Source organism: Leptinotarsa decemlineata, unplaced genomic scaffold (genome assembly GCF_025532065.1).
Source record: "Leptinotarsa decemlineata unplaced genomic scaffold, Ldec_3_MD MMD2_P_RNA_scaffold_6, whole genome shotgun sequence".
NCBI lineage: Eukaryota > Metazoa > Arthropoda > Insecta > Coleoptera > Chrysomelidae > Leptinotarsa > Leptinotarsa decemlineata.
Window position 1 is genome coordinate 15,409,181 of NW_027412533.1, and position 13,446 is coordinate 15,422,626.

At 34.1% G+C, this 13,446-nt stretch overlaps 1 protein-coding gene across 1 annotated transcript in view; it reads left to right on the top strand.

Moving 5' to 3' along the window:
• The first annotated feature begins 11,869 nt into the window (after nt 1–11,869).
• Nucleotides 11,870–13,446, top strand: part of tsl (membrane-attack complex domain containing protein torso-like) — a 134,858-nt gene continuing 133,281 nt past the window's right edge. Inside the window, exons 1-2 of the mRNA XM_023173650.2 lie at nt 11,870–11,977; nt 12,051–12,096. The gene's annotated coding sequence lies outside the window, so the exon portion shown is untranslated. The remainder of the gene's footprint in view (nt 11,978–12,050; nt 12,097–13,446) is intronic.

Below are 13,446 nucleotides of genomic sequence, written 5' to 3' on the forward strand. Positions count from 1 at the left end.
CGACCAACAGAATTGGTAGAATACAGAATTTCTTCAATCTTCAACTCCCCACATTATTTTGAAAAAAATTGGGGGTACTTTTGTTCCTATCACCATAGTTTTCTGGAAGTGGTGTGTCTTTTTCACAATCCAAATAACGTAGAATTATTGATAATAGTACTAGTTTTTAATGGCAAAAATATAATACCAAAAGTCGGAGTGAAAGAGTCGAGCACTGCAGCTTTGTTCTTCGACTTGACTTGAAAGTTATTATTACAGCAGTTGATGCTGTTGACACTGAAAAATAGGGTAAGAAAGTAAGCCCACCATTCACCTGAGATTTTCAAATGACTCGATTGGTAACTTAAATAAATCCAGGAACAGAATCCCAAATATCTTCCAGATTTTCTCTTACTCATCCATTACCTTTTAATTTGTGACATGTGACGCCATTTTAGTCGATTTATTACGATGTTGTCACCTCACAAACCACAAGAGGAGACTAAATCATCTGTCGGTAACAAATAAGACAGATGGGTATCCGCGGCTAAGCTAAACAGTGGAGACGGGAGTGGGTTAAACAACTTAGCAAATTTCAAATAGATCTTAATGGGCGCCAGGTAAATTTAATCCTCCAGATACCCTAAGTAACTCACAATATCAATAACTTACCAATTAATATTGGAAATAAAAGATAAAGATCCCCAATATGATTTATTCAGTAATCCTAACTTACATGGATTAACCAACAACGCTTCTATGACAACAATGCGATATTCACACTACTACGCGATGTTCAAATGTCAATTCAAGAGCGCGGTGTATATAACCACGAATTCAATCAGCCATAAATTACGGTAGTAACGACGCTCAAAAAAAACTACAATACGTCGAGTAAAACTACTACGAAAATTGAGCAGGTGAAATCGTAAATACTAGGTTGAGACAAATTCGTTTGCGTCGCGTGAGCTCAGGCGTAGGCGCATCGGTGTCAACTAGCAATCGTGAAAGGAAGAAAACACCTTAATTTCCGTTTCACAAATGCATCACTTTATCAATCAGGTATAAATAAACAAACACTATATCAGACAGGTATCAATAAACAGAAGGGCAAACAATCATTTAAATAACTCAGTATAGCACAAATATTCAAATAAATCAATTATAACTTGCGTGCTCCTTTTGGGCCACCCGGTATATGGTGTTAGGCTACCCCGTGGTCCGACGGAAGTGGATCACCCTGTAGTACGACGGAGATGGATCACCCTGTAGCACCACCAAGATAGGTCACCCTGTAGGGCACGACAAGCTGGACCAGTAATGGATCACCAAATAAGACCCAAGAAGAAAATAGAAAAAAAAACCCTTAAAGAAGAAAAAAAAAGGAAAACAGGAAAACAGGAAAACAAGAAAACCGGAAAACAGGAAAACAGGAAAACAAGAAAACAAGAAAACAAGAAAACCGGAAAACAGGAAAACCCTACGGAAGAAAATTCTCAATCAGAATCAGATAAAACAAGGTGAGATTCAACCCCCATTCAATAGGGACCATTTGACTAATCAATACCCCTGGTATATTTTCATTAAGCAAAGTAGCAAGATAACAAGAGTATATTTTTGGGTGCCCTGTATAACCATATGACCCGTAAAAATCAAGACAATTGAATGAGTGTTGAAACCTCTCTTCAAAACTAATATTCACTTGAATGACAACGCTGGGAGCAAATATTACTAAAATCATTTAAAACACATTTAATGGTAAAATTCTTACCCTGGCCAAGGGGTTTTCTATACGTTTCTTCGTGTGCGGTGCTCTCCACGGAAGTCCTGCTGGGACTTGATGAGTGACTGAGGACCTTCTGTTTCTTATGAATCTAGAGACGAGAAACGAAGGTTGCAGAATTGAAGAGGTGATATCATAGCTAAGACCACATGAGAGATGCGACAGTGATTCAGACATACCTAATTTCGGAAATCCTTCCACCTGGCACGAGTTCGGTAACCACCACAAATCCTCAAAAGAGCTTAAGTTTCAGACTGCAAATATCCACACCAAAATGACCAATCAGTCTTCCACTATACAATCCTGACTTGTAGAAATAATCCCCGTGAAGGATGGCACAAATACAACCATATATATCCTACAATCAGTCTGATGGTACGCTTGAACCCCGAACCAAGCTCATCGAAGGCCAACTTCCGAATACTAAGAGACTGCCACATCTGACAGCTAACCAGTTGTTGCCACAGTGCGTCCAATCTACACTACAAGCACCAAGGGGGCGCTGTGCACAACATCATAAATCTATCAATTCCTCCACAGCCACTTGAGTCAATATCAACAAGTCCATGACCCATCAAAACTCCTTCTCAAAGCAATGCAACCCTAAACAACCCTTGACAATTTGAGTAACCGATCAATCCTCCACCCGTGAACAACTGTAGAACTAGTTCGGTGTAGTTCGTCGGAACGACACTACGAAAGTTCGGCGGATGTCAACCACCAGCTGTCTCTTAACCTTGTATTTGAATGTTTACAAAAATATTCACTCCAACCTATTTTCAACTACTTACCAATCCTTATTTATGCGATGGAATAGAAACATATAAGGTAAGTCATCACATCTTTCCCATTCAGTACGAATATTTGAACATTCATATTATGCAGAATATTTATCGAAAATATCAAACAGTATTCAGAAACCAGAGCTAACTAGTATTGTTTTTCAGGCGATATGGCTCTAATATGTAAGTAATCCTTTTGGAAGTGATGAATAACAATCTATGCAAGAAATATTCTTGGGAAGGTATAGAGAATAAGGCAGACAACGGCTGAAAAATGATAGGCGAAGTAAACTGAGAAACAAACAATAACAACTATATCAACCTAGCGAGGAATTTTCGGATCTCCAACGTCGATTGGCAAGAGGAGAATGTGTAAGTACTGGTCAAAGCAGTTAGTCAGGGAGCATACATATATTCTTGTACATTTCAGGTATGGTTTTCTATGGAACGGAAGATTCCCATTACTATGATGTTAAATGAATAAAATCTACTTGTAACTTAATTACATTGTTAATATCCTTTGAATAAAAATCTTAAAAGGTAACGTAGTGTTTTGAAAGGTCACATAAGAGCAGTTTGATCTAGTGCTAAATTGAAACGTAACAATGTTGTGAAAACGACAATTCAAAATTTAATTTTCAATACTTTCCATTCTGGTCATCATGGTCGTAAAAATCAACAACGCGATTTGTATAATCGAAGTAAAAGATATTGTGCACACTTAAAGTTGGTGGCACTCTCAAAGGCCAAAAAAAACAATACTTGGAAATGAACCGGCTGCGAACTAGTCCACGTGGACTGTTGAATTGGCAGTTTGTATTGAATAATTTTTACTAACCGAGTTTTATGATTGGCTGAAGATTCAATAAATTAAATTTGAAGTCATGCTACGGTGACGAATAGAAATCGGGGAATGCGTGGATGGTTATCGCCGTCGTGTCATCAGTGTTCAGTTCAGGAACTGATCGCGATTTGAGTGTTAAAATTCGATATTGATGCAGTTATAATTACTTAAGATTATTGTTATTTGTTTGAAACATGGCGTCCTTGTACAAGTACTAATAGTAATAACAAGTGTGATAACATTGCAGACTTTTTCCAATGTAGTGATTCCAATAGCGATGATAAACAATGCGAAAAAGAGATACAAGTGAGTTAGATTCGGATGCATTTGATTATTGAAACGCAGAGAGCAACATCAGGTTTACCGAAATTCCTTTCTCAACTGTACGTGAAATAGTCAAAAACAAATCTTATGAACGCAAGGCGCGATGTGATACATGATTACCAAAACCTTTAGATATTCATCTAGTGAAATCATTAAAAAAAACAATATACCACTATAACTAAAGTAATGAGAATCCTACAACTGAAACCATAAGGAAGAAATTGAATAGTTCCAGCCATAACGTGAGCTGCTGTGACAAAACTCTTCAGAATTGGATAAAGAAACTAGGATTTATATTCAAAATAATAAACAAACGTCAAGCAGTTACCGAAAGCAGAAGAATAGTGGAATTGTGCAACAAATACTTACAACAAATAATTAAATATAGACAAGAATAACGGCAAATTTTCTATTTCGACGAATCTTGGTATGACACTCACGACACAGTTCGAGGAATGGTTTGAAAACACATTGATCCCAAATTTGGATGCGAATAGTGTAACAGTTCTTGACAACGCTTTCTATCATTCGCAACATCTCATACCGAATAAAATTTCGAGGAAAGATAATATACATAGTTTTTAATAGATAACAATTTGTATTTTGAAATATACTATACCAAACACCAACTACTTTATGTTTTACAGACAAAAACATTTCAAAATGTGTATGCCCTTGAGAGTTTTACTGAAAAGTATGGACACGCAATACTGAGACTTCCGCCTATTTTTGTGTTTTCAATTCCGTCGAGTTGATTTGGGAAAAACTGAAACAGAGCATCAGGCGTACAAATAATTTTCCAAAATTTGATAAGAAGGTAATAGCGCTAATTAAAGAAGAAGTATCTAATGTTACCTAAGAAGACGCGCAGAAAAGGGTTAAAAAAGTAATTTTTGTTGAAAAAGACTATATGGAGATTGGACACTTCCATATTATTGGTGGAAATAAATTCGTTATTGATTTAAATGACGACAGTCGTAGTGAAACAGATAATATGGAATAGGAATTATCAGAAGCTTTCGAAGAAAGTTAGTAAAGTGTTTTTAAAGCGATCAATTGTATATATATATATATATATATATATATATATATATATATATATATATATATATATATATATATATATATATATATATGAGTAAACGAAATATTTATTGTATATGTTATGTATAAGCTATATTATCAAAGGGGAGCTGTTGGAAGGTAGGTTGCACTATATCGTTTACTTCAACTATACCTATTAATTTTTCACATGTGACGCTATTTCAGTGGATTTGTTACGATGATTCCAAATTTAATTTCAATACTTTCCATTCTGGTCATTACGGTCGTGAAAATCAACAACGGAGTTTAATCGCGATTTGTACTATCTTTGAGAACAAATTATTTTTTATGAGAATGAAATTTGAGTTTTATTTGTTTTTTTTTTATCATTATCAACTCATTGAAGAACCAGGGCTTCAGATATGTAATTAGTAGTTAATTATCAATTCTTCATAGATCATTATTTTTTTCTATTTAAATCTGTTTAAAATCTGTTTGCAACATTTTGAATTGTTTGTTTTCAAGCAATATTTTCACAATTATTGGACCAATATCAAACAACTTGAGATGCTTTAAATTAAAAAAAACTGAAAAAGTGTCTAGCTGTGGAGTAAAATGTAATGATAATATATAAGATATCACTGCTTAGAACTACATGATGCTACACAAGTGAAAGAAGCTGTGGAGTCTGATGTTCTTATTGAAGAGAATAATCCAGAACAACCATTCAATTTTTGAAAATATTCTGGAAGCTACCATCGATTACTACTTCATAAATAGATTTTTCATTTACGATAGAGTGGAAATTCAAAAAAATCTGGGGTTATATCTTTCACTCGTATTCATCAAATTATTCGACATTGAAAACATCTTTCTACATTTTCATTCTAAATTTATTCCAATCTTTGTTCCGAAGCAAATTTTCTGAAACTACTAGACCCAAGACGTAACTTACCAAATACTGACGAAGCCAGTGTGTAGCAAAACGCGTCTTTAGTATAAAGTTATTAGTGTGAATGTGGTTTCATTATCATGGGTAATGTTAGTAAATTTCATCATTGATGAGTCAGTGTATCAATAACATATCAAATTGAAGACAAATCAATTTGAAGAATTGCAAAAGAATTGTTGAAAATTACAAATAAAATGTTTGTCTATTTTCAAATTTACCGTCGAAAAAATTCCGCAACACTCTTTATTTTACAGTTGCACAAATACAATATAGTTTAGACTAGCAAAATTGGAAAAACAGCGTTTGCAAAATTGGAATTTATTCCCTAGTCGGGCGGTTCGACGTGGGTGCTTTGTTCACTCAATCAATCGGCCGATGTGTGATTCGATGGTTCAAGCCCCAGGTTGAACGCTCGATTTTCACTTGCAATCGTCCAACCTGTTTAGGAATTACACGTTGAAAGGTAAGACCTCGTTAGTCCTTAGTCTTGCACAAGTTTTGACTTCTGAGGGTTGTCATTTGTAGTGGTGCGATAGCTAGTTAACGGAAAAAACATATTTTGAACATATTTTAAAGAAAATGAAATTGTCATATTTATGACGAGAGAATTAAAAAAGGTATACTGAAATATCTTATAGATGACTATCTGATAGAAAATGATCATGATTCACTTAGTGTTTATGTAATTAGAGACAAATCCAAATGAACTTATCATCATGCTCACGAAATTACGGCAAAGACCCCGGTACCTCTGTGCAGGTAAAGCCATTGTAATTGAGCCATGGAAGTGAAATATAACTTTTCGAAAGTCGTAACAATGTCGAATGGGACATATCATGAATTATGTATTATTGTGGAATTTCGTAGTTGACAAGTCCCATTCATGCGACACGAAGTATATTCATGGAGCACTTGTGTAGTTTTTGTTGAATTCATATTTCATTGTTGAATGGTTCTAAGAGTGCCGACCAGGTGTATTAATGTTTATACAAATTGACAAGCCGTTTTGAATGCAGTACATTTTTCACTTTGATTTGCCGGTAAAGACCCATATTATTTGTTTTCATTGAGAGTTCACATGACAACAACTTACATATAAAGTCTTCTCTATTATTTAAAAAAATTTGTTTATCTACATATTTATGTTTTGGTCTAGTCTTGTGTTTTAGGCTAATGAAAGTGTTGAAAACTGTGCTGCCAATCAAGGCCATTCGTAAAAAAATTTCTTGGAGGATGAGGGAAAATGGACATTTTTGTAAAGTTACTGTCTGGAAAGTGCGATTTGGGAATTTTTTATGTATGGTAATTTTCTCTGCATAATACAGCCAATGTAAATATGGCGTCAACTGAGAGTGACTGTGAAAGAGTAGTTCTCACAGTAAGTGAGGATTATTTCAAAGAAAAAAGTTTCAAATTCTGCCATAGCAAACAATCCAAGTTATTAGTATGTGTCGTGTGTGGAAATGTATTTCAACCTTCATGTGCAACTAAGAACAAGCTAAAGTGCCTCAGAATATGTGACACAAGGATACAGTGTTGCAAACTAGACAAAAATTTGTAAAATAATGTGACATCCAAGGATATCTTGAGGTTAGAAAATGAAATGTTGAGGAAACTTCTCCAAAAAAAGATGAGAAATTTAACTTATTACTAGAAAACAACAAATTATTGAAGCAAAACAATGCCCTACTAGAAGAGAAGATAAATACACAAAAAATAATACCATACAAAAAACCCAATGATAAAATGTCCAACAAAGCTTTTTATAATGAGGTGGCAAAAAATATAGATAGGATCGAACCAAAGGTCAACATGGAAAATCATCGCCAGATAGTAAACAAAGATAATTCACATATAACATCACAGTCAGGGACGTCTTCTACAACGAACCTTGAAGAAGTGCAAATGGCCAAATGAAAGAAATTATCAACATAGATAATAATGAGGTTGAAGATGAAGGTTTCCAAGTTGTATCCCATAAATATAAAAACAAAAAAAAAAGAAAAAAGTGACTCAAAAGAGGATTTTGGTATTGAAAGGAAAGTGTGGCTATACTTGTACAGGATTAAGAGACACATAACTGCTGAAAAGATTGAAAAGTACATAATAAATCAAACTATTTTTGAAGATGCTGACATAATTGTGAAAAAACTTCCAACAGAAGAAACTAAAAGTAAATGTTTCATATTTGGTATCAATTTTGACTCCATGGCAGAAATATACAAACCTTCTGCCTGGCCCAGAAGTGTTGCTTTCAAAAGATTCAATTTTCAAAGATTTAAAAACTATCAACAAAATGAAGATTTTTAGACAAATCCCCATCTACAACCAATTACAAAAAAATTTAATATTTCTCACTATTTCACCAAAATGTACAATCCATGGGTAACAGTATTCCCAAATTGGAGAAATTTCTGGAAGAAAACGATGACATTCAATTTTTATGCATAAACGAACATTGGATTACAGAAGATCAACTGAAAATATTGAAAGTTGAAAACTTCGAATTGGTATCATGGTACTGTCGAGGACCCAACAAACATGGAGGAGCAGCAATATACTGTCGAAAGGGAATGAAATATAAACAAAGGAAAAAATTGAATGAAATGTCCGTGGGTGACGAGTTTGAGTGTGCGACTATCGAAATGTCACTTGATAAAAGTATTTTGAACAAATGAAATGCATGATGAATTAAATTGAAAGGGGTATATTTTTAAGAGGTTTTGGCTTTCTACTTTTTCACCTTCGAACAAAAGATGTGGGATTCTCCCAACGGAAAGAAGAATGCAGTCAATTGCGAAATGAACTTTTTACAAAGATGTGTAGATCACGCATAGAAGGTTCTTTCACACACAAACTGAAAGAAAAAGTCCTCTCGAAACAACCACTCTCATTTGAATATGATTTACTCGAAAGAAAGGGTATTTTCGAAACAACTACTTTGATATGAACATTGAAACATACAAAAACCACTTTTTCCTATTCATTCCTATTTTCATTCATAATCGAATTGAACCAGATAACATCCACAGAACTGTTACACAATACAGTGTATGAAAGAGATAAAATTTCACTTACATGGAACACTGTCATTCTCAAAGTCGGATATCGATGTTTTGGAATAAAACACTTACTTTATTGCCTCTTCAGTATCTACATGGATAACATAGCAGAATGAAGCACTCGATTAAGTCACGAGCAAGTTTAATCTACTGATGTCACGATAACAGTACGTAATGACATTCATTCACTCATTTGATTCAATCGCAGTCATAGGAATCTTCCTTATATTGAAAAGAGTCCGTGAAAAATATTTTGCCCTTCTACTTCTATCTACTTCATACAAAAATGGTGGGAATCTTCCAAAGAAAGGCTGGAAGGGCTTTATTTTTAGGAGAGAATATTTATTGGTAAAAAAAGGTTTTGGCTTTCTATCTCTTCATCTTCGAAGGAAAGGAAGAATGCAATTACTTTCAAAATAAACTCTTCATGTGTAATAACTTTTTTCGAGATCAATTGCCACAACACCAAACTGATAGTTTTGCACTCGACGCGCGTTTCGGCAACAAAGTTAGCATCCTCAGGAGGAGAAAATTGATACCTAGTCTAGTCTGGTTAATCCTTATATACTAAAATTTGTTACCTGAGGTTGTATACCTGAAGTCCATTATGAAATTTCTCGGTAATTAACTACCTGCAAGTTCTTAGTAGCAGGTAAGTCGAAAAGAAGAATAGTGGAATACGTGGAAAAATACTATATTTTTGATGACAAACAGTTTGAATTCAAAGAATCGTAATCCACAGAAGATGCGGTTGCTTCCCTCACTAAGGAAATTTATAGAGCATTAGATGAAAGTCAGGCAGCAACATTCATCTTTGTGGACCTCGCGAAATCATTCGTCACTATCTTCCACGCCAGCCTTAGTGACCCCCTGGAAAAGATCGGATTCGGAGGAAAAGCATTAGAGCCAATGCAACTTCAATAGTGAATATAGGCCAGTACAAAATGACGTCATATACAAGGCACGGTACTTTTGACTAAATTCTATAGTTCAGATAGTCAGCCTCATAGATGGTACCACAATCCTTCACACAGAAAAAAATGGGAAGAAGCAATTAAAACTTCTGACAGTGACCTTCCATAAATAGTTGAATGGATGAACTCGAAAACACTAACAATAAATTTCAATAAAACAAAATACATACCGTTCTCCGTAAGACCATTTTCCCAAGCAATTTTTCTGCACCTAGTTAATAATATGATTTGTGATTCTTTCGTAAAAAATGTATTTATCATTTATGGAGAATTCATTTTTCCAAAATCGACTGCAAAATAAAGTACTAATTTATATGTTTTATCAAAACAGTAACCAAAGTGATCTCTAGTTCAAAAATGACCACTTAGAATTATTGAACATGACAATTAAAGAATCAACCAAAATAATCTATATTTCTATTCACATTTATATCAATTCATAGTTCTTGGACAACTTTTATTTAATATCACATCCACTTGTGATGCACTATTTGGGACTTTAGTGTAGTAATGAATATTACTGGAGTTCTATCCCAACACCAAACCATTATTTTTAACACCTCAGCAAGTGTTTCAATCACCAAGTGATCATCTTCAAGAGTAAGATTAAACTTTCTCTTGGAGATGATCACTTGGTTATTGAAACACATGTCGAGGTATTAAAAATAACGATTTGGTATTGGAATAGAACTCTAGTAATATTCACATCCACTTACTAATTGAATGGTGAATATACAAAAGTAACATTTACCGTCCGGTCGGTAGCCGGCCGGTTCGACGTGGATGCTTTGTTCACTCAGTCAATCGGCCGATGTGTGAGTCAATGGTTCAAGCCCCAGGCTGAACGCTCGATTTTCACTTGCTATCGTCCAACCCGTGTTAGTAATCACACGTTAAAAGGTAAGACCCCGTTAGTCCTTAGCTCGCACAAGTTTCGACTTCTGAGGGTTGTTGCTCGTAGGGATGCGATAACATATTTTTTAACAATTATCCAAAAAGGAGAGAAAACGATGAATGACGAATGTAGTTACAGACTAAGAGCCGATCAGAATGTCTCAATATTGAATAAAAAGTTTCACAGTCTATCAACCTTAAAGTGGCTCATTCTTCACAAGGTGATTCAGGCCCTGGTAGGTACATACTCTTTGTCCGGCCCGCCGAAAATTGTATACAGTTTTGAGAGTTTAGGACCCACTTTTTCCAGGTGATGAAAAAAGATCACTGAGCAAATGTAGTAATCGATTTCTGACGAATAGGTTTGAGTTACAATAAACTCCCGCGGATTGCAGTGGAAGGTCAAATAGAACCACTTCACTTTGGATTGACCTACCTATTGAAAAATATATATACACATTTTCATTGCAACCATGAAAATACATCTGATATCCATATCCAACTTTTTTTTAAATTATTTCAGTAAGTAAATGGAATGATATAGTTACTACATCTGTGAAAATTTTAAGAATTAGGCGAGCCTGGTAACGTACATTGAATGATTAAACTTAAGCTTTCTTTTTCAAAACTTACCCATTTCAGCTCTTAACTTTTCTAGTGATAGCGAAATAGTGGAAAATGCAGTGAAGAAAAATAATATTGTTTTCTTTTCTATATATCATATATTGAAAAAGCTTCCCCCATTAATATCAAATACAAAACAAAAAATCCATTTTTGGGAATAATAGAACGATGAAGAAAATATTGTTTTCCTTCATATTGGTATTTTAATGTCTCATTCCTATTGTCTCCTGTGAACTATTAGGATTATATTCATTTTAGTACTTTAGGCAGTTTCATACATTGCCTGACATCTATTTGTGAGAGGCTGAAACTCGACATGCAGTTCTGTTCCAAATAGAAGAAATAACTTACTATTTGTTTTACTGGCCCTCACTGAAGAAGTGGTTGGATTAAATGGAAAATCCAACTAATTGTTCAAAGTAATTTGATTATTCTTCGATTTGAGAAAACTATGTGGCTAGTTGCTGATCACTTTTTTCATGTATACAAATTTTCAATTGAAAAATTAAAAGCTGTTCAATACGCAAGAAATATATTTTGGGACATCTTGTAACGTAGACTGTAATCGTGAATTTTTAGAATTTATAGATTCCTGTTAAGTCGTATGATGTTGACGTTTCGTGATCTGACAAGGGATGTCAGTATTTTCGTTTAGAATATTATACTAAATTTCTAACGAAAAAATTATTGTTAAATTCGTGAAGTGATTTTGAAGGTAATCAGTCATTCAAAAATAATGTAAATGCAACTGCAACTCTCAAATTATTAAGATTGTTACTATTTTTCAGGAAGTTGACAACAAATAGATTCTTAGAATGGATTCAAAAATTTTTGGTGAGTACTTTTTCATGACTAATATTCATTTGATTCATTTGATAAAGCAATATATAAAGTTGATGATAATTGTTTATAGTTAACGGTATCAAATCTTATTTCGACTGTAGTTAGAATCTTCTTTTCCAGAAAAATAACTTTGCCACTTTGAATCCCAACTATAAACATCAATCAGTTCTCCATAAAAATATTTTATGATTCCAATGGCAATATGATGAAGCATGAAAACAAATTAAAGAAAATTTTTTTTCCAAGAGAAGTGGGAAGAATATATAAAAATTGCATTGCGATTTTATTTCAGGAAACATTTTCTCATGATGAATGTGAACGGGGTTGTTTATTTAGCACAGATCAAATTACTTACTAATACCATCTCCGACTAACACTGTGAAGTTCAGAAAAAATGTATTCTCAAAGTGATCGTTCATTTAAAAAGCTGAAACCCATGAGTGGTCCACTTGAAAAACCACATTACCCTACACCGGTAAATGGGTACTTTACACGTTACAGCATGATGAAAAACCGTCTTCTCAATCTTTTGCACCAATAAAAAAATCCAAACATAGGCTTTTACGGTCAGAATCACGATTAGAAAAACAAAATCCAGGCAGGTAGGCCGTGATCGAAAGGAACTTGTAATACCAAACGTTTTGTCCGCCACTGTATGCGCAAACATCTTCAGTGATGTAGGTATTGACTACGAGGACGAAGGCAGTCTGCCGTAGAAGTGGATGAAGCGTTTGGCACCACAAGTTCCTTATCACCACGTCCTACCCGGCTTTTGATCGAGCCATTAAGAAATATTATACTCACATCCATGTTTGTGCTTTTGTGAGCAATATTACAAATATTGTGAATACAGTATTGTGTTCATCAAAAATTATCTACAATAGTCTGCAGTTTGGAAAAATCACAGATCAAACAAAAATTTTCAATGTCACCACTAATCTTTTTTCGTCGATTGACAATGAAAAAACAAGGAAACTACAATGCTTAGTATGTGAAAGTTATAGGGAGAGTGAATCTCATAATTGAATTCTTACATAATGCATATTCATTTATTTATTGTGCTTTCGCTGTTTTATTCGTATTATATCATGCTAGCCAGACACCTTTCAGTTGGTGTTTGTGAGATAGCAATAATTTCAGCAACAAATTCTTCCAACTGATTTTCATTCACTTCCTTTTCAAAATTTTTCCTATCGAAAATGATATTTGCTAAAAATAACTATTATTCCTACTTAAAACTCAAAATTATGAAGATATTATTTCTCTTATTATAAGAAATCTTCAAAAGAAAATTGAAAACAAGCAATTGAAAGAATACTTTCAAATTTGTTAGCCTAAAAA